Here is a 25,453-nt window from a genome sequence, read left to right on the forward strand (position 1 = left end):
TGTGAAATTGATGAACGAGCTCTTTGGTATTTAATTTCCCAAATAAAGTACCACTAATTATCTAATGGAATATTACTTTATTAACTAACGTACCACTGCTTTGGATATACTCTAGGGTACCACTACGCAATTTATTACTATTGTAGGGTACCACTAGAGGAAATTACTAACAAATTAGGGTACCACTACGTTGTTATGGTACTGATTAAGATTAAGTGGTACATCTTTCTATGGGCCTAGGGTACTTATTATAGAGAACTTCCACCATATTTCTTCTCCATCTGTGGTGTCTAGGTAAAGATAACATGGTTGAGAAGTATTGAATATTGAATAAGTTAAAATAAGAACTGCAGTAATAATACGTTAAAAATGTTAATTTTTATTCAATTGAACATCAGAAGGGACCATTACATTACTTGAAAAAAAACAAATAAAAAAAAAAGGCTCCAAGAACAACAGCTGCAAGGACGACATCCAACAACACCAACCCATACACTAAACAGAGGGGGGAGGGGGGTTGAAGGTGCTCTCGTTGACCTGCAAAAACTTCTCCAGGGCCAAGTGTGCTGCCCTCACCTTCACTGGCCGCTTATCGGAGCCGTAAGCAATGCCGTGTGCATGTTGGAGAAGAGACACGTACGTGAAGTACCTGATCTTCTTGCCCAAGCAGAAAGGGCACCTGAACCCCGCCGCGGTCTGACGCAGCTTGGTGGTGCCGTGGACAAGAGCAATGTATGGTTTCTCCGAGCACTCCTCGTGCTCGGAGTCGCTTTACACAGATGAGTCACTTGAGCTCGACATTTTTTGATACTTTTTTTTTTTTGAAAGGAAGGGATGAAAGGATACTTGTTTTTCTTTTGTTTGGTTTCTCTTTGTTGATACTTTTTGAGATTGTGAATGTTCACTCCCTACTTGATGTGTATTTATAGTAGGGTAAGGGTGGGTCAAAGTCTCGTCTAAATTAATTGGATCAAATATTGTACCACTGAATGTTGTTCTGTTTCCCAGTGGAAGTTCTAAAGGTGCATCATAATTTTTTGGAATACACTGTTCACACACACCTAGGTTTGACCATGATTTCCAAAGTCATTGGTGTAATACCCCGTATTTTTATACGTATTTTATTTAAAGTATGTATTTTATAAAATATTTAAATAGCTATAATTATTTTAATTAAAGCATTTTAATTAATATTATTATAAAAGGAAAGTTTATTTAATTATCTTTATTTGAAAGTTGGGGTTTTATTTTAAGAAAGTTTAATTTTTAACAAGTTTTATTTGGGAAGGGATTAGGAAAATTAAAAGAGGAAAGTTTAGGGTAAAAGGGTTGGTAGAGAAAGGGTATAAATATCCCACTTATGAGGCAAATCAACTTTGCCCAGAGTGGAGAAAACCCAAGGTAAGCTTCTCCCCTTTTCTCCTTACTTTTCTTTCTTTTTTTTCTTCCTCTTCCCCTTCCCCTATTCACGGCCGGCCACCACCACCACCGCACACGTGGCCGGACCACCACCGCACACCACCGCGCGCCACCAGCACACGGCCAGCAGCCGCGGCGTGGCTGGGCTGCTGCCGTGGGTAGTTCTCAAAAATATATATATATATAATCTTTCTTCCTCTATTTTAATCCATGCTTAGATCTAATAATTATAAATTATGAGTTTTGGGATTAATTTTGATATTTGAATGTTGTAATTATATTAATAAATTTTCAGATTTAGTTTTTAATTAAAAAGCCCCAATTTTTGAAACCCTAAGTTCATGATTTATAAAATTATAAAAGTATATGATGTATTAATGTTTAGATCTTCAATTTAGGTGCTTTAAGACTAAATTACAGCAAGTTTTAATTAGAAATAAAGTGCAGGAATTTTATGTAGAACCCTAAATATTATGTTTTTAAAGGAAATTTAAATTACCCATTAAGGGGGACTTAATTATGGTGTTTTAAATGTAGTTTTAGCTTATTCTAATTAATTTATGAGGGGTTTTAAAATAGTATATATTGCTGGAAATTTGTTTAGAGTGGACTTTAATACTCTATTATAATTTTAATGTGTAGGAGACTTTGAAGTGAGCAATTTTTACTAGTCGTGGCGATTTTAAGATCATATTCAAGGTACGTTCGCGTACTTAGCATATTTTGATGATGTAGAATCATGCTAGGCTTAATTTCAATCAATTACAAATAGTATCATGCTAAGGTTCATGTATTGAATTGTGAATTATTGGTGTTGGTGATTGAATTGTGAAGCATGAATTATTTGTGACGATCTATGGATTGGAAAATTATATTTTGGCATGATTATATGGACTACATATTTATTTATGGCATGATAGAGAGCATGTTTAATCAAACTAATTGTTTAATTATGTTTGGATTATTGAAAAGGAATTTTATTATGGTTCATATAATTTTTATTGATGCTTTAAGCATGAGGAAGGAGCTACATAAGTGTCTATGTACACAAGGAATAAATTGTATGTCGGTGCCTTTGTGCACTTAAGGTGTTTTTAACACCGAGGGATAGGATTTTTGGCGCTTTATGCGTTTAAGGTGTCTTTGACACTGAGGTAGAATTAAAAAGGGTTCAACATTAAATATTATGTGGTCACTAAATATTCAAGAATTAAATTGGTATGTTGATTGATTGAATTATTATTGATGATTGAATTGTTATGCTTTGAGGGTCATCACCAAGTCTAATAATATGTAAATAACGTAAAGTGAAAGAGATTACGCACCAAAACTCTTGGAACGTATATACCTTGAGTATGAACAACGGGGGGGTTATGGGGTTTTATATTTAACCATAACTTCTAATGGAGTACAGGACGCTGTACATTCCTTTTTATTTATTATTATGCGCAGGAATTCCGCCACCTTTGAGTAGTTTTGTCGCTGGCACGGTTAGCTCCCGTGTCAGTTAACCTCAATTTAATTGGGGGAGGTTTAGTAGGAAACCCGTTCGATGCGTAATCATCGCTAAATGAACTATTTAGTGTCTAGTTAAAGTGTCTTGTTGAATGTTGTGTGTGCTTGTAAACAGGTGCAATGAGGTAAGTATGAGTGGTGCTAGGAGTTGCATGTTAGTGTGTTTAATTACGCTTTTGTACACAGCTTTGCTGATTGTGTGTGTTGTTTGTGTCTGGCTATGTCTTTATTTTGGCCCTACGATGATCCATTTTAATGGAGAGTAGTGGGGGCAAGTAGAGATACTCATTTCAAGTATTGAGGCATGTTCATGATGGGGCATGAGTGAAGAGAGAATCATGCTAGTTTCCATTAGGATGTGTAGTAATTATGCTTTGGATGTTTTATTTTATTACTTGTTGGACTAACACAATTATTTGATTGTTCGGTTTTGAATAAGGGCCCTAAGTGGTTCCAAGTTGTAGTGGATTTTATTTAACTTTGGTTTTGTTGATTTACAACTTTATTTTCGTTAGTTTGGTTTTTAAATGGTGTTATTTATTTAGTTTTGGCTTTCAAGTCTTCCGCTGTGTATCTTTGATTGTTGCCTTAGCCGTTTTCACGGTGGCGGTAATGTCTTAGATATTCCTAAAACGTATTTTTAAAAGGGGAAAGTGTATTTTAAAGGAAAGGAAAGGAATTTCTAAGGTGTTACAATTGGTAATCCGCTATTCCGAATAAATGTACAACTACGTACACAAATGTACCACTGGAAGCTCAATAGTATATGTTACTTGCCTGTTTTGTACTACTAAGAATAAAAGTGGTGAACAATACATTGCATAGCTTAATGGGATTCCCATGCATTGAACGGTACAATATCTTTTTCAGTACCTTGACCTTTTGTATGACTCATGTTATTTAATTTTTTTTTTTTTTTGGAAAACGTATCACTGATTTCTGAAATGACATGTTCACGCGCATTGAACGGTCTACTCGAACCTACAAAAAAGTCTAGTCTACGCTGTTCGCTGTTCACACTTTGGTTAGAGTGGAGTGCTGGGGAGTGGTCAAATCGTATACAGTGGTATAATATCTTGTAAACTTGAACAATAAATCTGTAGATGGTACATTAATTAAGAAGACATTGTACCACTGCATGAAAGGTGGTAAATTAATCTTATGATGTGTATTTTCGGGGACCCCAAAAAAATCATTCATGGGTCCAATCAAGGTCAAGTGTGGGAAATAGCATGCATGGGTCTTAGTCAACCACAGGAACATAGGAAATAGGCCTATTTAAATCCCAAATTGGACATTACTCGGACATTGATCTTCCATAGATAGAAACGCTTACTCGTTGTGCTTATTTCATCTTACAACACTGTAGTAATCGTAATTGAAGAAGATGGAGTACGAACATTGTGTTTGCACGACTATTACTTTCAAAAACTATATGAGGACGCATCTGGTAAGATATACTGTCATTCGTTCACGGTCTATTATTTCCTTTAGCAATGAAACGAAATATAACATTATTTTGGTAATTCTTATCGTTGTTATTGTACAGCATCTCCCTGCGGAATGGAGGCCGTTACTAAAGCGAACTGTCGAGACCGTACGGGTAATGCGTGGGAGTCACGGTCGATACTGGAATGTAACCGTACTTGGTCACAATCTCCCATATTGTCAAACTGTCACTCTACATGAGGGGTGGGAGACGTTTGTAACGGATAACGAAATAGTTGCTGGTGAGCTGTTGAAGGTGTACTATGCTGGATATGGAGTGTTTTATGTTCGAGTTTACCCACCGGAAAACCAGGAAAGACTTCCACATGATGCTGCACCGTGATGGTGAAAGAGCTACCTACATTTTTATTCGTAGTGTAATAGGTTGCATGTTATTGTCAAACTCCACAGCGGTAGTGATCCTACCATATCAATATATGCACCGTTGGGAGTGAATAAGTACCACTAAACTTAAGATGGTACATACGGATAACACTTTATGTACTGCTGCAGGCCATATGGTGCATAATCTAATATTCAATGCAATGACCTATAAAGAGACATGTATTCAAGGACCATTAGACATTCTTCACTAGTTGTGGTGTCCCAAAAGTAAAATAGGGTACCTTAAAAGAATTTCGGTTTTCGGATTCAGTAATGGACTGCTATAATTGCTATAACATAGAATTGTGCTCTCCCACACGGACCTAGTGAGTGGATTGTTAGTGTTTATAAGTCAATCTACATCTGCTTATATTTGTCGCAATGCGTTTGCTACAGTGTTGTGGTATTGAAATCATGTCCTTACTTGTATGTGGTTCATTGTAATTATATTAAGCAAACTTAAGACTTATTACTAGTCCATGATTACGATTTTGTTAAATTGATTGGAACATGTTAACTACAAAGTATAGACAATAACATGTGATTAGGTGTCCAAAATTCAGTGGTACCTTCTTATTTGTATACATGTACCACTGTTTTTGAGTTATATTTGATACGTACCGCTGGTTGTTATTACTATGTAGTGGTTCATTTGTGCGTAACATGGTTTATTACTATGTAGTTGTTCAAGTACGGGGCCCCTTCGGAATTTGTGGCGCGTAAACTGCACTAAATTTCCCGCCATACAAACACATGGACTCCACGTTGCTCACCCTTATATATAACCCTAACAAGATGTGTTTAGTATTCTAAACAACACTAACACCTTACCAATCTTACGGGAATGTCAACTATGTTTTCAGCCTCGTCTAGTAGTAGATTAATTCGACGTGCGTATACTTCTCCGGATGTCTCTTGGATATCAGCCAAGATTTGCAACTGCTTGGGGGATGATTCTGCCCTCGTCGAATTTCGAATCTCCATGTCCAAAATGAATCCGAAGAAGGCGTATTATAAATGTCGACATTGCGGGTACTGGGAATGGGCACTGGAATCAGACCTCGTCAAGGACGGCCCACCAAACAACATCGGCGCCGTTGTGCAAAGGGTGGACATGTTAGAGAAACAAAACGTGAACATTGTTAAGATTGGGCTTACAATCTTCGTTGTTGTTGTGTTCCTTTTTATGAAATTTTAGGTAACTCTTGCTAAATACATGAAATGACTCCTTCAACGAGTAGCCCTGTATTCAATTTCCAATTAGTACAGTTTATGAAATATGTATTCTATTTTTTTATTGTGGGTCAGATTCAGGCTTATAGCCAATATGACCTTTTGGTGTACTTAGGTTTTTTGGGTTTTTCGTAATGGTACAAATCTAATGGGGAAAAAGTCCCACTGAAATGATAATATTACTTAATATAACAAAGGGTGGTTCAACAATGTACCACCACATAATGGATGGTACATGCAACTATGTACCTAAACAAATACTAACGTTACTACTTGACGAACAGTAAATAATAGTTACAAACATAATAGGCATATCAATAACTGAAACAGAATTATAAATCAGTAGGAGCAATATGGAGCAGATTAGAGCATACACGAAGACATTTAGTCATCGTCCAGACCGAAATCATGGTATCCTGCCCACGGATCCACGTATGGGTCATTGTAATCGGGCTCATGCCCATCCCAAAAATCACCGGAATCTGGATTGCACTTATCCTCAAACCTTTGCTTAGCCTCGTTCAAGCGATTGACATACCATGATGGGTAGTCGTCGTACTCAAACGGCTCCCTAGTGATGAGATCCAAGTGTTGCATCTCGTCATACCCATTTTCCGCCAACATCTTGCTCTTAAAATACATGCATTGCTCCTCACTAGAATGGATCATATCAAAAGGATCTTCTCGAGAGAGATTCATCCACTCGACCGTCACATGAACCACGTCTTTGTCGTAGTCAGACGTGAAATCATGGCTAAGTAGCAAAAGTGCATATTCCTCACCATCCTTACATTGGTGTTCTAGCACGTATTCCACATTTGCGATCCAATCATAGTTGCACATAAAAAGCTCCCAAAAACGCAACCAATGCCTACAATACCACCCAGATCGCATACAATCTATAATTGTTTCACGGAATTCTCGAAGGTTAACACTAATAGCAATCTTGTGAGCATCAACAAGGTAGTGCATAAAACAATATGTCTCTTTCCTAAAGTGCCCGGGACCACCCATTTTAAACGGCATAAGGAACGGGTAGTCGGGGTGGGAATCAATCCCGCTTATGGGATTTTCAATCCCCCCACGAGCTATTGTGGCTGATTGGTGCGAGAACATCAACTCTCTACCTCTTTTAGGGAGGTAAAAGTCTCAAATGACTCCATTCACATCATGGTAACCATTTTTCTTCATAAACTCTAAGTGCTTCATAATTCCCCTAGGAGTCTTTTTTTTTAACCACCTTGTTTTCATCCACCACTCTCTTTCCGGCCATCACCCTCTTGCTTCTTTGGCCTGCCATTTTTTTTATTTTTTTTTTTTAATTTTGGGTGTGGCTAATTTAATTGGAACACAATGCAATATGAAATTATTTAACGATTTGTCTCGTCTACAAGTAGTACATCACGTACTAAATGATCTCCCCAACTACTTTGTGTTTGTGTCTGTTTGATACATTCCTCGGTGGTATATCTGGAATACCATTGATGTATACATATGTGTAAATGGAACATGTATCCAACCACTTGATCCAAACCTTTAACACTCTAAAGCGTAATGAATTGTTTCCTGTTTAACGTAGGAGTAAGTCATATTTAGTTTCTTGGGATATTAAAGAAGGAAATAAATCAAACGTATGAGTAGTATGTTACATACCCTTCAGTGGCACTTTAAAAGAACTGTTGTACTTAAGTTTTTCGTAGTGGTACATATAAATACCTTTCAGATCTACTTGTGTTTGTTATGACGAGACATCTCTGTGAGCTAGTGATAGTAGCTGAAAGAACCACTGCAACGTAGGGGTAGGTCCCAAAATCTAGGTGATGGTAAAACACTGTAACATGGTAAATGGAAAATTTTCAAAAGTGAAATTTTTCCCTCCCAATGAACTAGTTGTATTCTATTTTGCTATTATTTCAGTTCACCCTCAATCACCTCCAATTGCTATATTAAATCATCCATGCTCTGAATCTTCTTCCAACCTTGTGTTGTTGTTGAGATATTTGAGCTTTCTTCAACACAATGGAAAACCTTCATCCTCTACCCGTGTCATATGTTCGTGTGGTACCCCACCCACCGTTGCCTATAATGTACTTCCAGAATCAGAGCGAGAATACAATGAATTAAACTTAAATGTTGTGCATTTTTTCAAGTCCACTAACCAATTAGTAACTGGTTCTTTCCACCCCATCCAAAACTTGAGGGCTCTTCTTCTACAAGGAATGTCCTCCCCAACTCAATTTATGCTGCTTGCAGATGGCAGTCCTGTTCTTGGTCATTTACCCCTTATAGAGGATTTAGTGGGGTGCTACAATGAAGGAGCAGTTGTTATGATATTTTGGCTGCTACAAGCATTTTATTCCTCTTCTTCGACGTGTACGATACCCTCCGAATTGGTTGAAGCTATTGATTTGGAGCCCGTTCTTGACATATTCGAGGCTCCAATTTATGCATTCCCTATGATGTGGCGTCATATATTTGTTGGGTCATACACGGATACGCTCCATGTGTTGAAGATTGTTGATGGACATACCCACATGAGGCTCAATATAGCGGCTTGCATGATTAAGCCCAAGATTCACCACATTCTGCCTATCAGAAAGAGATACCACTGTGTCAGTTACACAGGGGAGTAGCAGGCCTCAAGCCGCGGCAACCAGACTACCATAAGGATTGGGGCCTTCGCTTTATGTTGGAATGCAAGAGGATGCACAAGGCCTTCTTTTGTTCGTAACTTCACAACCCTGCATCAGCATTATAACCCCATTTTACTAATCATTTTGGAAGCTCGTGTAGGCAATAACTTTGACAAGGACGGGCTGTTGGGTGATCTCCCAGGTGACTATGAAGTCGAGACAGCTGGTCCAGACAGCAACCCGGGAGGAGTATTGGTTTTTTGGAGGCCAACGGCACTTACTGCTAATTTCTTCTACACATCAACACGGCCAGAGGGACTACTTTTGGATGCCGTTTTTCGGGTATGTCCTGTTCTTTTAATCACACATGAAATTAGACCACTTCTTACTTTTACTTAAAACGTTTTGTTTATGGTATATTAATAAAAGTTTTTATTGATTTGAAGCCCCCACCTCCTACATGGAATTACATCCCACCCCCTCAGCAACCGCAGCTCAACAACGACCCATGCAGCTCAGACGAGGAGCCTGACATAAACAGCCACTGGTTCGCATCGGGCTTGGCTTTTGATGGGTCACACCACGAACAGTTCGGGAAGGACCTTTGATGTTGGTGTCGTCGCGGTATTGGTTCTGTGATATTGGGAAGGATCTTTATTTCTTCAGATATATGTTAACTTAATCCTTGTGTTGTTCATATATTTTAATCTCATGTATTTCTTTTGTTAAGACTAAGATCAAATGTTGGGAACAATCATGCTATTGCAGTACGAGGGTATTGCTTTGTTTAATGAAGTTTATACCACATGATTCTTAGTGGTGCGAAATTATTTGTTTGGCACTTACATTGTGCCACTCATGCCTACATATTACGTTTGGCATTTGTAATGTACCACTAGTAGCTTGTTTCTGGAATGGCCAAAAAAAACACCAGTGATTGTTTAAATGTACCATTAGTTTATATTCAAAAAAATTAGTTGTTAAATTGTACCACTGCGTTTTAATATGCACCTAAGCAGCGGCGTCATTGTAGGCATCCTACCTGTTTCAAAATGTACACTTACTATAGACATTGCAAAAAGGCCAACTATATACATGGACACCAGTGTTTCAAACCACAAAGACTAGCAAAAATAAAAGAACTACTGTTTTCTCACAACCTATAGCTACCACCCAACTAATGTTTTTGTCAAAGCTATTGATGTTGTCGAGTCTTCCTCCCGGCAGGCACTATTTCCTCGAGCTTGTCCTTCAAATCATTTGCATCGCACTGTGCATCATCTAGAAATAAGTTGGCCCTAGCTATGTGTATCTTGCCCTACATTTTCATCGAGGCAGAGTAGTTAGGTCAGCATGTAAAAATGGTTGAATGCCAAACTAAGAGAAACAAACTCCTTCAGAGATAAGGCAACACTTACCACACCAAACTTTGTTGTGAATCTTCTTGCACAAAACTTGATTGCAGCTATTATGAACACCCCACAGTATAACCTAAAGACAAATAAGAGGGACACAATAAGTCAAAGTTGATAAATGGTAAGGCTCATACAGGATAGACATTTGTACAAATAAACTCACGCGTCGCTAGGGCCTTTTGGCTCAACGATACACTTTTCCCAGCCATGTATCCCCCCATCCTTCCAGGACTGATCACTCATAGTAAAGAGCACATCAATCCCTTTGAGCTGGACACCAAGTTAATGATTAACATAGGTAAACATCAAACAACATTAAAAAAGAAAGCCTCAAAGGTACTGACTAATTCAATTCACATACCACAGTCCTAAGTACTTGTACATGCTTTTGGAAAGGATCAGGGTATACTGAGTCAATCTCCACAGCTTTCTGGCCTTCAGATCCAGTGCAATGCAAAACCAATGTGCATCATCTGGCGACTCCCGAGGAACAATTAGCACAGGGACAAAGATTTGCATTAAGTTCATAAAGATTACCATTAGCTGCACAGGAAATAAAGACAGTCCATTAAATCATCAGTACTCCAAGGCCACGCTTACTGTTTTCACAAGACGCATTCTGTAACTAAGAAACAACTGCCCATACTTCTCAGCCACATGCGCTTCATTGTCCTCTTTCTACAACAGCTGGTTCTGTGGAATCAAAGTACCTTGTCATACTCATAAAGCAACATTGCATACTCAGACAACATTAAACAGGGTGAAAATACAATACTCACAGCAATGCTCGGATCGAACATAATGCGCTTGCTGCGGTCCAAAAACTCCGAACTCCGTGGTAGCCCAGAGCTTTGTGTAAAGCTTGCTAGCCATCCTTACGTACTGATCTCCAACCCTTGCTCTTGGGTGCACAACTGTAAAAGCATCCCTCTAAGTTGCTGTCATGTCACCACAGGATATTAACACGAGACCAGGACTGCACCAATGAGCATTAAAACCCACAATTAGCATTAAAAACACAGTCATGGAAAAAACCAAATCATAAAAAAAATAAGAAGTCTACCACAAAGGATCATTAAGCTCCTTCCACGAACGGACATACTGTAGCATACGACTCTCAAACATAGTATGCCTTCTTGTGTCAGACTCTTTCTGGGAGCACGCGGCCTCAGTCGGTTTTACCGCACGCTTGTCGGCGGTACCGGCCCCTTCTTCACCTTCCTCCTGTTCCCCATCAGAGGAATCATCACTTACTCCCTTATCAACGTACACAGTCGTGCCCCTGGTACCTACTAAACCAAGCACAAATCCACTACTGGCTTCATCATCCTCTTCCTCCAACTCATCCCCACTGACACCTAACTCCTGAGGACCTCTCCGATCTGCTTCATCCACAACACCTAAATCCTGAGCAGCATTCACATCTGCTTCCTCCCTCTCAGCCCCAGAACCAACCAAACCCTCCTTCTCCAGGTCACCTAGTACATCCATACCCCCCGTGTAATCAGTCACTGTCATTGATGGGTTCTCACCTAAAGCATCAGCATCTAAACCAGCCTGCAACATATCGCCTTCGTTCAACGACCCCGCCTGGATGGGGTTTCAGGAGTCAAGGTGTCACACTGATTCAGACACTCACTTGGTGTAGGATCAGCCACAACCAACTTCTCACACTCTGACTCAGTTGGAGTAGGCACACCTAAACTCTGGCTCCCACTTGCAGATGCATCAACTACAGCTGAATCCTGCAGAGATTTCCCAGCCAACTCTCTATTTTTTTTTCGCTGTAGCGACGCCCTGTGCGAACAAATCAGTCACCCCTAGATAAATAGAGTTCGTTCTTTTATCCAAAGCAATCAACAACTGCGGGGTAATCCGATCCAGTACGGACTCCACCACCTACAACAACAACAAATGAAATAAATACCACAACCCTCGACAAAATTTATACAAGTTTAAATACTACCTAACTACTCTATTTCACAAGGGTACTACCTTCTCAGTCATTACTTCCACGTCTACAACGGGTTGGGAATTCAAACGGGGATTCACCCGATCCATCACCTTCTCAACAACCTACACAAGATGTAAACAGAATTACAACAACAATTGACAAAGACACACAAATGCCTACTCACCATCATACTTGTAAAATATAGTCAAGTTCAAACCTTTTCCATTATTCCCTCGATATCCACTACAGGTGCAGGACTAATCTGAGGAGTCACGCGCTCCATCACCTTCTCCACCACCTACCAACAACAACGTCCACATATATCAAATAACCCTTAACAGAGATATACATCAAAATAAATCCATACCTTTAACACAAAAAAATCACTACCTTATCCATAATTTCTTCATCATCCATTACAGACTCAGACCTTGAAATAGGCACTTCTGTTACAACCTTATCTACAACAGCATTCTTTGATCCACCCGTTCGATCAAAATCACGGGGACCTCACGGATGCTCCTCACCATAGGCGATATTCAACGACTAAAGAACAACACAACATAATCAGAAGAGGCAACACCCAAATATATTCACACATTTATCCCCAACACAAAACGCAAATTAATCTTACCAGAGTACGCCCATAGTCACCCGATTCAAATTTATCATCTGCAACAACTTTGCTTATTACATCCTGAGACCATGCCTTCAACCTCGGTGTCAAGCCCCGAGACGTAGGCACACGATGAAGATGATCAAGATAAAATATCTGCATATATAAAATAATAGGCATCGTGTAAAGGTTCAAACTCCTCAACCAAAATTTACAACAGCACAAAATACAAATATACACTTACCAAAGCAAACAGAATACAGCCACCAGATCCTGCAGCATACCCTTGATTGTCTAATTTCTTTTGGAACCTCCTTGATGCAGAACACATCCAGTTGTGCACCAATGTGCACCAGTCATAGTTGGCAGCATCATTGTACGTCAAAAGAGCTCCATTCAAAGCTACTGCCATATTAGCTGAGTTTGTTGTTGCACACAATATGTACCCCAAAGCAACAACCAAAAACCCAATCTTGAAGTCAGTCTTCTCCGCCTCCGTGGTAAGAGGCAACACCTTCCCTTTTGGATCTGCTCGAACCAATGAGCCAGCAGCATTTGCCAGATTAATGCTATCACCCTTTGCAAACAACGACTTAATTCTGCTGAACTCAGCTTGCTTCTCTTCTGGTATTGATGATGGCACTGCCTTCGACCCCCTGGGTATACCGAGGACATACTCCACCTGGACAGCAATCAACGGTAGCACAAAATCATCACCAAAAACCATGGACCTATCGGCTAACACCCTAAACATAATCCAGTAAGCAAATTTCCGGGGAAGATAGGACAGTGGTGAAAAAAGCAGCCCTCCAAACCCCATTTCTTCTACCAACTTTCTCCTGCCATCATCGAACTTCTGAACCAAGGTACCAAATGCCCTCACACCATTCAAGTTTGGTGCCTGCACAACACCAAAATATCAAACATCAAAATTTATCCCAAAACACATGCATCTAACCATGGCAAGCTTCTAATTGAAATATCGAAATGTAATAGCTAATCATCAGATACAACAGCACCAACACTGACAACTTTACCTTCTGAGTTGTTCTGGACTGGGTCTTTACAACAATCCCTCTCTCCCTAACCCTATCACCTTGTGTCTTCTTAACCCCAACCTGCAGAGTACAAACCATGTTAATCATCTAGTCACAAATTAATACAGTACTTAATCATAACTAAATACCATTCCAAACTATTACCTTTGCCCTTTTTGCTTTGCTCTTCACTTGTTTACCTCCCTTCCTCTTCCCAGATGTCATCTTATCCTGCATCAACTTTATTGCTAGTTCCTTCCACCCTTCTTTTACCTCATCATACTCCTCATCCTCGTCCTCCTCCTCATCATCAGGATCTGACTCATCCTCCTCATTTTCACTTGCATCATACTCTGAACAGTCTTCATCAGAAACATTAGTGGTTTCCTGACTAGTGTCCTCCAACTCCTCTTTTTCAAACACCACTGGATCAGTAGGTTTTAATTTCTTCTTCCCTTTGCTTTTAGCACCATCATTCACCACATCCCTCTTCACACTACCACTAACAGAACTCTTCTTCTTCATTACTCTGTAGGATAAATGAACATAGATATAAACTAACCCTTCACAAACCACCAAATAACAAACCACAACTGAACAACTAATTATTTCACTGCTCAATCCTATTACTCACGATTTAATCACATATTACAAATTAACCCCCAAGTAAACAATAAAAATCATACATAAAACACAAATAAAACAATGTACTGCTCAATACTATCTATGGATGTCTATTATGCAAATTTAAGTCATACTACAATTACCCCTAACCTAGTAACCACACGTTACACAGCAACTCCCCAAATTCAGTTATACCAAAATACACAAATAACCTTCTTACTCTAGCAACAACTCAGCAAATTCAATTCAACCAAACCAGAATAAACCAGCAATTTCCTATAACTACACACAAAAGGACCACATTTCATTGGTTATTGGTTTCTTTTGCCATAATTTAACCAAACAACAATCTAACTTCCTAAGAATTGTTTATGCAATTGCCCGCACAAACAAACCCTAATTACCCAATTTCAAACAATTCCGCAAAATATACCTTCAACATAGCAAACAACAAATCAAAATCATAAAACCAAACCCATAATTCCATACGCGATAACCCTAATTCAATTTGAAGGTTACCAATTCGCTACTTCACTAAATTTAGCTAAGTTAACAATTAAAGCATGCAAATAAACGAAATAAACCAACAACAAATCAGCAACATCAAATCATGAATCCGTAGTCCATTTCATCATCACAACACAAAATAAAATTGATTAAACAACTAAGCCTTACCTTTAAACTCAATTGTACTCAACAACAACGAACGAGCGAAGCAGCCGCACCACCACTACCGTCAGCAAACGAGCAGTTAACAGATGGAGACGAAGAGAAGCTTAAACACCGAGGAAAGAAGACGAAGACGAAGAGTACAGAAGAAGACTCAAATGCAGTACAGAGAGAGAAGGAGAGAAGGAAAGTAGAGAGAGAAGCAATTTAATTTTCTCGAAGAAATGAAATGAATTGAATTCTCATTTCACTCAACAACACCCCATTACATTTCAAATTCAAAACGGGATACATGTCATCAAGTAAAAAAAAAAAACAAAAACACTCATATGCTGACTAATGCACCATAAATTACCACCCTGCCCTCCTATATGCAAATTTTGCAAATAGGAGCTATGCGCTGAGGAGGACTCTATGGATTAGTTAAAAGTATAAAAGTATGTAATTTTTTTTTATGACGGGAAGTATGTAATTTGATAATATACATTGAAATTAACCTAATAACAATAATTAAAATGATATTTATCATTGTATATTAGTAAATAAAAGTGATCAAAATTTAAATATAAATAGTATAAAAAGTCAAAAGGATACATCTGTTATGAAACAGAGGTCGTATGAAAATGAGGAATGTTTACTTAAAAAAAAATATCATTATAATTATTTAGTCACAATCAATCAATGAATAAACTAGAAATGTGTATATGTAAAAAAAACATGTTGTTGTGATAAATGAATTTGATGACTTTTTTTATTTATGACAAAAGCTTCTATAAATAAAGCACACTTCATGTTCTTTTATATTTCGTACAAAGTATTTAAATTACTCGTATATTTTGGTACACAATGAGCACTATATACTCTGATCCGCCATCTAAATATCAATATTGACCCATCATATCTATATTTGCAACTTGAGTCATACCCCATGCTTATTTTTCCTTCTTCATATCCGTCAAAATGCCTCCCATTCCATTCACTTTTGAGTCCCCTCCCATTCCATTCCTTTTCCTTATTTAAAACAAGTCGTACTTCATTACTTGTTCTATTCCCTCCATATCCGTCAAAATGCCTTACATGGCTATATAGCTCAATATGTTTTTCAAGTTCATGAATCTGCTTAACATCTAAGCGTAGCTCAATAATTATACGAGCAAATACATTTTCTATTTTTCTTTTAAATTTATACACTATCTAAGTTCAACTTGCATACATAGATTACATAAACGGGCAAATTGCTTATTCACTATTGATTTAAACCAACAAAGATAGACTGAAACTTGGTTATAATGTCAAATAAACACTGTCTAAAAAGAAGCTTGCCTTTAAAGTAGTCAAGACACGAAACTTGGCTATAAGCCTCTAACCAAGCCTATTAAGATATTGCCTGCCATCAATAAGGTAGAACCGTGCAACTGGTCCTAACCTTACAGGAGTACAGGACCCCTAGCACAACTTTAGGGACAAACACTAGTAGAAAAATGCAAATGAACACCAGTTCAAAAGTGGCTTTGTTCACCGATTTTGAACCGGTGTTTCATCTGAAGGATGCAAATAGTGAAAAATATTCACACCGGTTCAAAACCGGTGGGAATAATGAACAAGAGCACCGGTTAACTGATGCAAATATAAGGTTATTAGCCTTGTATCTGCACCGGTTAACCGTTGCCCTTAGTGGCCCAAATAAATATTCTTTTTTTTTTTCCTGCATTTTTTTCACTTGAATTGTAGCACACTTATATAATCATTATATACATAAAACAAATATATTCATAATTCATCAATAACTTGTAATATTACTAATGCGAGTACTTTTGGCAATATTCGAGTAGATCAAAAGCTCACAAAAATCCCTCACTGTTCTTCTCTTTCATATCAATTACACATTAAAAAACAAAAACAAAAAAAGAATTACAGAATCAATATTTTCTTCTAGGATACTTCTATTATCATGATAGGAGGCAGTAACAGCACTATAGAAGCAGCAACAGCATCAAAGATAGGAGGCAGTAGCAGCAACGCAAAAGCAGCTGTAGCATCAAAGATGAGGCAGCAGCAGCAGAGGGAGGAGTAGCAGTACAGGGAGCAGTAGAGGGAGTAGCACTACAGGGAACAGTAGAGGCAGCAGCGAGCTGAGCCACTCTCTTGTGAAGGGCATGAGCAACTTGATAAATCCATACATCTCCTCACACGGGTGCACCTTGATAAACAATTTACAACAGCGAGTTAGTGTACGCCTTGATCAATTACAACATAAGGAATGCACTCATAGTAGGTTGTTAGCAGCAACATAAACATGAAACAGACAAGAAGTAGAAACACTTGGATAAGTAGTAAAAACACAATGATGTATCAAGCAATCTAAATTAAGCAAATGGATGGGACAATTTATATCATATAAACTAATACTAAGAAACAAGTAAACAATTAAAACCCCAAACAAAATATTATGAAATGATAAATTAAAAGTTTATTGAACACTGAAGTTAACTTAATTTGTGATTTGAAAGCTGAAATTGATTAGTGAGGTTATAACATAAGGCAACCCATACAAAGCATCAAAAAATATGTTAACGAACAGACATACAACAAATAGATGCTAGGTGCTTCGAGGTGTGAGATACGCAGCAGCAGCAGCCTCGGCAGAGTAGTAGCAGCTGCAGCCTTGCCAGGGCAGCTGCAACAGCAGCCTTGGCAAGACAGCAGCATGTCACGTGCCGACTACTTTTCCCTAGTCACGCACCGTGCGCCACCCGCTTACAGTCCGTCGTAAGACGAGTCAGGCTTTCTCCCTTGGCACTAACTCCTTGTGCCCACGTAGCACAACCCTTTGTGCTGCTCAAATAAGTTTGCTAGCACGACCCCTTGGTGCTAACAAGTCCCCTTAGTTGAACTAAGCACTCACCCTTAGTGCCTTAGTCCGAACTTACGACTAAGTGTCGTAGACAATTGAGCACACAAGCTATCACCCTTGCTAGTATGCCCGATCACTCACTTGGCACCCTTGTGCCTTTGTTTTCCTCACACTCTCTAAGTGTTGGAAGGAAGAGATTGAGTTGCAAGAGAACACAAGTGCTTATGGAAGGCTTTTTGTATTGCTCTCAACTTGAATGTACAAATGATGCCTTGGAGCCTATTTATAGTGCTCCTCCCTACTTACATTCTTTATCTAGAACGTTCCTAACCTCCTCAAATGGAGGGTTCTAGACTACAAGTATCTAGAGTGTTCCCACCTCCTTAGGAACTACATACATGGAGGTTTCTACAAGCTTCCTACCTAGAATGCTAAGGACTAACCTAGAACATTCTAGAACTTTACAAAAGTTATGTAAATATGTAGAAGAACCTAGAAGACTCCTACAATGTACCAGACCTTCCTTGATTATTCTAGAGTCATCCTCTCTAGAATAGTCTCCAAAAGAACCTTGTAGATAGCTCCGGAACTTTCTAGAAGTTTCCCACGTTTTCCGGGTTACCTGCTGCCAAAACTTGTATTTCGGGACCTCGTATCGGAAAACCGACTTCACCATCGTCTTCCTTGGCCCAAAATACGGTGGACCCCCAAATTTGGGCCCATTTGGACTTCGTTTGGGTCTCCAAATGACCCATTATTGTGTTACTGTCACTTGGGTGTTCACTAGGATTTTAAGCAGGGTACTATATAAAGCTCTATAGGGGGAGGTGCTCAGCTGGGCACCAAGGGCAAGCCCCCTAGCCATGATTATGCCCTGTTGCCTAGTGACCCATGTGACGCCCATTGTTGACAAGGGAGGTGACCCGTGACAAGCAGCTGCAACCTTTCGAGGCCAGCAGCAGCAGAAGCCTCGGCAGGAAGCAGTAGCTGCAAACTTCCCAGGACAGCTGCAGCAGCAACCTTGGCAGGGCAGCAGTAGGTGCAACCTTGCCAGACCAGCTGCAACAGCAGCCTAGGCAGGGAGAGCAGAAGTAGCAGAAGCAGCAAAGGCAGCACAGTTGCAGCAAATGGAAGCAGCACGGCAGCATATTCAAGTCATTCAATAAAGCCAAAACACAGCTCAGAAAATCAAATCCAAAACTGCAATTGCAGCTTCATTTGACCATTCTTTCTGCCCATATTCTTCGTAAACTAAGTCTAATTAATTTCAATATCAATAGTCTAGCCCATACTTCACAAAACAGATATTTTAATTTAACTTATAAATTTACTACAAAGCTCAAATGTAGAATGCTTAAATGTTACTACCATTATATCAGCAAGCAAGATATATAATCATCTTATTTAGCAGACCTTCCAACTTATAAGAAATTGAAAAATAAATCCAATGAAAGTCAGAAATAACGAAATGTATCCATAGGTTTGACGAACCTTCTAATAATGGAACCCCACATAATCCCTTGCAGAAATCTACACCATTATGCAAGTATAAACAACGAACAGAATGAACTAAACACTGGCAACTCACAACCTTAGTCTGATACTCTGATGTCTCAGAATTAGAAACTATGGATAAAGAAAGTAGATTTTAGCATGGAAACAGGAAAAAGAAAACAAACACAATGCTCATGATATGTTCAACAAATTTCTCAACCTAAGCCCCTGACACAAAGTAGATCAAAACCAACAACTAAACAGCAAAACTAATATAGCAACTAAAGCAGAGGAAACAAAGAGCAACTCTAAAAATTCACCCTTAATAGACATGACCTCACTTAATATACCAAGAACAAAGAGCAATCAATTATCATACCAATCAATCCACCAACTCTATACCAGTCCATCCACCAACTCATACCAATCAATCCACAAAGTTTTACTAAGGTATGGCACACTTAGTAGAAGCTTCACACCAGTCCACGCTCATATATACTACCCATCAACTAGACAACAACCAAGCTATTACTCTTTCAATTCAGCCACAACAACAAATTTTACCACATTCAAAGCAGAAACAAATCAATAACACTTGAGCAGGCAAAGCAGATCAATCGAAACCAACAACAAATTAAACAAGAAGATTAATTGAACTAAACAAACTAAACCAACAACAAACACAACCTCACAACCATTCAAACAATCAACACAAAGAATTCACAAAATGAATTACAATCTAACCCTATAGATAATACAGAGGCAGGAGGAAAGGGAGAGTGCCTCACAATTGAACTACGAGCAGCACTCAGCAGCAGCAATTACAAAGCAAAGGCAGCAGCAGCAACATGCAGCGAGAATGAGCCCGGGCTACGGTGGGGCAGCAAGGAGGCAGTCGAGTGGCAAACTCTAGTTGACCCTAAAAAATCCTCAATTAAACCCTAAAAAGAAACAAATCCTCTAATAAAAATAACATTTAAAAAAAAAAAAACCAAATTACAAACCCTAAAAAGCAACTTCATACCTGCGGCTACTTTTGAGGGAGAAGCCGGATGCCATGGACCCAATTCCTATAAATCCTAAGATCTGAAGCATCAAATCCAACCACGGAGTTTTCAGGAGGACTCGAGAAGAGATAGAGAGATGGAGTGGGCTGGGGGATCGCGACCCGCCTTGGCGCTGTAAAGAATTAGGAAAGAAAAGAAATAGAGAGATGGAGTGGGCTGGCGGTGGAAGGGGGGGTGGCAGTGGAAAACCCTGATAAATAGAGAAGAGAAAGAGAGAGAAAGGAAAAGGGGGAGTGAGAACAAGAGAGAGAAAGGAGATAGAAAGAGGGTTGATGCTTGGGTTTTTTTTTTTAAAAAATAAAAAATTATTAAGGGAGTAAGGGCATCGGTTAACCGCCTCGGTGCCCGGTGCCCCTATTTACTATGCATGGTTTTTTTTTTTTTCTAATTATTAAGGGCATCGGTTAACCGGTGCCCTTTTAATTTTATTGGGTTTAGCTTTCGTTTTTTGCACCGGTTTTTAAAAACAAGTGCTCATTTGTTGGTGCACATTTGTGTTTTTCAACTAGTGAAACTCCTTGGTACAGGTTGAGGCGAAAAAGAAAAATTAAGCCTCTGGTGTTAAGTTGGTGAAGTTGTTCAACTCGAGAGCAACTCTCACCATTAAACCAAATACTACTTAATATTTTGATTAACCAACCTGTTTGACATTTCTTTGAGATGTCACTAAAAGAGTGATAGCATTGATTGTATGCACAATGCGCTAAAGACAGGGATCAGAAGCCCACTGTTAGAGACAACAGTTCAAGGAAAGTAATCAACAACTATAACAATTTTATACAGTTACAACACCGAAGTCGGCATTCTAATAACTTAGCTCAAATGTTCTTGTTAACTTCCCAGGTGAGACCAATTCGAAAGATATTGAGATGGAAACATAATAATCATAATCTCAGCAATCTAATTCTATCTTAAAACAGAGGCTGAGAAAAATAAAGAAAACAAAACAAAAAGCAACCACTTCAAACAAAAAGAGAATTCATCCACCCACATACAAGGATCAAGAACAGATCCTGCAGAAATTTCCTGCAATTTCACTAATAAATTCCCTCCATTTCACAAATAAAGTGGCTTATATATTTAAGTAATAGAAGGGTGGAAATCAATTTTAACAGATCCCGCTGGAATTCCCTGAAATTCAAACAGATCCGGCAGAAATTCCCTGCAGTTTCACTAACAAATTTGCTGCTGTCACTAAAAGATTACTCCCTCCATCCCAAAATAAGTGCCACGAATAGGAGACGACTCTTGTTGTCATAAACACCAGCAGAGAAGTACAAGTACTTCATAACAAAAAGCATACAGAAAATCTTTTCACCAGAATCAATACAATCTACATCCGAGGAGAGAAACGAGACTATATCTTCTAGTGACCAAGAGTACTAACCTACAAAACTGATTAAACTCAGATGCACATGAAAAGATCTTCAGCAAACATAATAAATCATAATTAAAAGTAAAATTCAGCAGAGTAAAGCACTCAAAATTTTACAATAAAACCATAGCTAATCATGTGGACAGCACAGTGCCAAATCAAAATCCTAAAACAGCAAAAATAAAAGAAACGAATTGGCATTGATCAGCAAAATCATACCACATAAGTCTACCGCACAGTAACTATATCATCAATCTTCAAAATCATCCTTACACACTCTGTTGCCAAGGAGATTGCACTTGTACTGACAAGCAATGGCTGCACCACATTCTCCTCTAAGATATTAGTGATCTGCCCTTTCCTTACATTGATTCCGGCATTGATCTCTCCTTGAGCATGCTTGTTTCTCAATTCAGTAACAATTGAAATTGGGTTCAAACCTGCATTTTCAGCCAAAGTATACGGGATAACCTCAAGAGACTCGGCGAAATGCTTAACACAATACCCTTCCATTCCTTGCAGAGACTTGGCCCATGCCCCCAGCTGTCTCGCGAGCTCAATCTCTGGAGCCCCACCACCAGCAATCAAAAATCTCTTACTCACCAAACATCTCACAACACACAAAGCATCATGCAAACTCCTCTCAGCCTCATCCAGAACCAACTGGTTCGATCCTCGAACAAGAACAGTAGTAGTCCTTCCCATATTCTTAATCCCAGTAATCTTGACAATCTTCGACTCCCCAACAGTCACCTCCTCAACCATATCAGCATGGCCCAGCTTCTCAGCTCTAAAATGCTCGACATTTGCGATAGGCAAGCAGTTCAATGTCTTGGTAATGAACTCGATATCATCCCTCTCGATATCCTTAATCACCAATATCTTTGCTTTAGCCAAGTAATGAAGAGCCAAATCAGTGACAGCATCCCTCAAAATACTCTTTTGAATCAAAAGCACATTACACCCAGCAGCTTTAATCTTCTTAATCATCCCCAAAAGGTAGTTCCTCTCCTCCTTCAAAATCCGATCCATTTGGGTATAATCGGAAACGACAATACTCTGCTCGATATCAGTCTTAGGAGGAGAGATCTGAAACTGAATGACACCAATCTTGGCGTTCTCCATCCTAGTAAGCCCGCCACTAGAATGCGAAACCTTCTTATCGAAGACCAACCCTCTAACCAACTCAGTATCATCGACAGTCCCGCCGTGTTTCTTAACAATCTTAATATCTCTCAAATCAACCATATCAGGCTTCTCAGGATCAACAACAGATAAAACAGCATCAACAGCAAGAGGAGCTAACAAGGAAGAATACTGACTAACAACCTTACTATTCAAGGAAGTAGAGGCAGACTTGACAAGCGAATCCCGATCGGAAAGCTCCAACGGGACAGCCATGGACGTAAGAACATGAACGGCATGAGTAGAAGTTTTGTGGAGGGCGTCAGAAATGACAGTAGGATGAATCCCATGAGAAAGAAGGAGAGAACACTGCTTAAGAAGCGCACCAGCAAGAACAACAACAGTAGTAGTGCCATCACCAGCAACAGTATCCTGAGATTTGGAAAGTTGTACGAGGAATTTAGCGGCAGGTTGAAGAACATCCATTTTGTTGAGAATGGTAGCACCATCGTTGGTGATGATAACTTCTCCGGAAGCAGTTTGGATCATCTTGTCCATACCTTTGGGACCCAACGAGGTGCGGACGGCGTCGGCGACTGCTTGCCCTGCCGCCATGTTTTGCTGCCGGATGTCTTCGGTGCGCTTGTTGTCGACGAAGGTCTCCACCTTTGAGGAGGACCGTGGGGCTTGGACTGCAGGTGCTGCCATTGTTGCGGAGGAGAGAGAAAAAGGTGAAATTTCAATTTGGTATGTAAAACCCTAGAAATCAAATGGGGGAGGAAATATGGGAGAGACTAACAACTCAGAAGGCGGTGGTAATTCTAGACTTGTTGAGATTGTGAATTTCAATTTCAAAAACCAATAAATTCGAATTAGTAGTAGGTTTTTTTTTTTTTTTTTTTTTAACAAAGAGAATGATACGGAGTATAAAAAAAAATTAAAAACAAAACTATAAAAGCTGAAAACGTCTCGCTCTCGTGGCCAACCAATGAGCCGGGGTAATTCAAGAACGAGGGACCTTCCTAATTTTGCACACAGAAAGACTCAAAAAGCAGATTGGATATCACGGAATAACCAAGTCGCAAGACTGGAAAACCATGAACCAGATAGCATGTTATCAAGGTAACACAGTCGATGTACACAGTCGAGGCCCTAAACGGTTCCCTGACTCGATCTGTGACAGCAAAGAAAGGCAACGAACATGACAGGAAAATAATGATTCTTTGAGCAAAACAAGGCCGAGCAATAAAAGGATGCAAGTTCTTTCTTGGCACCTTTTGAAATCCTCATTGTTGGCAGATTCCCAATGAGATAAAGAGAAGATTTCAAGGAAATTCTCTAACATTAAGCTTTCAAGCAGGCGATAATTGCTTTCCATATTTAATGTTATGCCTAGCAAATCCCTCATGGCCGCATTGGTTGCCCTTGGGTCAGCAGGTGTAATCACACGGCCTTCTTTATAAAGACCTAGTAAACCCTCCACTTCTTCTAGAATAGGAGTCATTTCCGTCTCTCCAAAACGAAAGACATGGCGTTCTTCATGCCAAAATTCAACAGCAGCATGAATCATATCATACCGAGGTTGAATAACTAGGAAAGGGGCCCGGTGATGCTTCTGGTGAAGACACTTGTGTAAGGGGAAAGGCGAGGTGGAGAAATATTTTCTACCACCCCTTTTAGCTGGAGCTTTCTAGCTCCACTGATTTCATTTAATTCTTGAAATATGGCATTCATTTTTTCTTAGAAATTTAAGGAGAGAAGAAATAAGACTCAAGAAGCTTGAAAGAAAAAGAAGGAAGTTTGATTTGGTGTAGAAAAGAATGAGTACCACCTCCTTTTATAGGGTTGGTGTTAGTAATGGAGCCAGGAAAAAAAGGCCGAAGGAGTTTACTTTTCCGAAAACTCAGTACAAACCACCTGCTATTTTTGCATCCGAAATCCATAAACTGTTTTTCAAGAATTGTTATTTTTCTTCAAGCTCGTGCAAATTGGAGTTTTGATCTTCTACAAGGTTAAGCCAGTTTTTCAATTGCACCCAAGCCAACATTTGTATTGCAACTGAGTGAGAATTTCACTCTATTTTTCAGCCAGTTTTTCAACTGCGCCCAAGCCAACATTTGTGTTGCAACTGAGTGAGAATTTCACTCTATTTTTTTAGCCAGTTTTTCAACTGCACCCAAGCCAACATTTGTGTTGCAACTGAGTGAGGATTTCACTCTATTTTTCAGCCAGTTTTTCAACTGCACCCAAGCCAACATTTGTGTTGCAATTGATTGAGAATTTCACTTTATTTTTCAGCCAGTTTTTCAACTGCACTCAAGCTAATGTTTAAATGAAAATCAATTAGGATTTTCCTCTTCTTTTTTTTTTAGAAACGTACGTACATCAAAATTTTGTGTCTTTTCTCAAACATTGATTATCGTTTATTTAAACTCAATCAATGTGGGGCAATCTGTAGACACCAAATTTTGATCCTACCTTTTTAATTATCACTATTAATTATTTTTTATTACTATAATTATTGTTTTTTTTGCAAATAATAATTATTATT

The 25,453-nt window shown here is 39.1% G+C and overlaps 1 pseudogene across 2 annotated transcripts; it reads right to left on the reverse strand.

Annotated features, from left to right (window-relative positions):
• Positions 1-16,754: 16,754 nt before the first annotated feature.
• LOC145621565 (T-complex protein 1 subunit delta pseudogene) lies at positions 16,755-23,733 on the reverse strand (annotated as a pseudogene). 2 transcript variants are annotated; one of them, XR_014108442.1, is made up of 3 exons: positions 21,997-23,733; positions 20,124-20,254; positions 16,755-17,187 (listed from the first exon to the last, which is right to left on the reverse strand). The product of XR_014108442.1 is annotated as a T-complex protein 1 subunit delta pseudogene, transcript variant X2 (transcript). The 2 variants fall into 2 exon arrangements; XR_014108441.1 differs by lacking the exon at positions 20,124-20,254.
• Between the last annotated feature and the right edge of the window lie 1,720 nt (positions 23,734-25,453).

Source organism: Chenopodium album, chromosome 27 (assembly GCF_948465745.1).
Source record: "Chenopodium album chromosome 27, dcCheAlbu1.1, whole genome shotgun sequence".
Taxonomy (NCBI): Eukaryota; Viridiplantae; Streptophyta; class Magnoliopsida; order Caryophyllales; family Amaranthaceae; genus Chenopodium; species Chenopodium album.